Here is a 1,315-nt window from a genome sequence, read left to right as displayed (position 1 = left end):
ATATATATATATATAGTAACTTTTTTCAAAAGAATAACTTGACTGTAATTTCAATTTTGAGTAGCTTGACAATTCGTTTCAAAGTAGCTTCCCCAACACTGGCTGGTAGTATTGTGACTCTGGAAGATACGGTCAAAACACAGGCTATGGTCACATATTGTGCTTCCCAGCCTCCAGGTTCTGCTCCTGATAAAATGTATATGTTCACTCAGGGTTAAATTTTGCCTCCACACTGAATGCCACGGAAATTGAGCATGACTCACTCCACAGGCTTCTCTCTAAGACTTTTATTTTTAGAGGGAAGAATATGACAAGATTAATTAAGATCTCTGAATGTTATGTGCAGTTTGCTCATGCCCGATACCCTATCTCTTTGCTCTTCTCCCTATGATCTTTCTATCCCGTCTGGTCAACCCCACAGGCTTTGCCCGCAATCTCTCTGAAGGCAGCGATGCTAACTACACAGAATATGTGGCGACCAGGTGGTACCGCTCACCTGAACTGCTCCTTGGGTAAGTCCTCATATCTGTACTTCCTGTTTTGTTTTTCACAGTGATTTCTAGTATACTTTGTTTACAGAGACATGACAAAAAATGTCTTCAGTGAAGCCAAAAAGCATGAAAAATCAAACTCCCCTCAAATAGAAGCACTAATATTCATTGAGGGCACATCCTTTTTAAAAATGCTGATTTGATATAGCCATTAGATGTGACATCAGGAGTGCGGTGCATGATTATTTGTCCTTGTCGCCATTGAAGCGTTATTTTCTAGTGTGTGCCACTAGACTAGATGAATGCAGTGGAACATTTTTTGAAACTCTCACCATTTAAATTCCACCCACACAAATATTCTCTCCCTCCCTCTTGCTGTGTGTTAGTGCAAAGATTTGTGTCTCAGTGTTATGTCTATCTATCTGCCTCTGTCTCTGCATGCATTTCTCCTCATCCCTCTTTCATTTTTAGTGGTGCTATTGTTCTCAGAGTTGGGATTTGAACAAAACCTTAACCCTAAGCATGTCACTCGTCCTGCACCGTTTGTGCTACAGACATGAATGGCGCTTCAAATCATGGTGCTTTGAAAAGTCTTTCTATTACTTTTCTAAGCAAACAGACTTGTGATTTCTGTCTTTCAGATGATAAACACAGGTGAAAAAATCCTTTGACTTACTTTGAAGGGGCTATATTTAGGGCTACAGAAACATCCTAACTTAGAATCATTTTCTATCTTTTTAGTAACCATGGTAATTTTCACTTAGGAAATAGAACTTTTTTTAATTTTACAGGGATAGTTCACCCAAAAATGAAAATTCTGTCAT

Source organism: Sinocyclocheilus grahami, unplaced genomic scaffold (genome assembly GCF_001515645.1).
Source record: "Sinocyclocheilus grahami isolate Dianchi unplaced genomic scaffold, SAMN03320097.WGS_v1.1 scaffold3109.1, whole genome shotgun sequence".
Taxonomy (NCBI): Eukaryota; Metazoa; Chordata; class Actinopteri; order Cypriniformes; family Cyprinidae; genus Sinocyclocheilus; species Sinocyclocheilus grahami.
Note: the sequence above shows the minus strand (reverse complement) of the source record.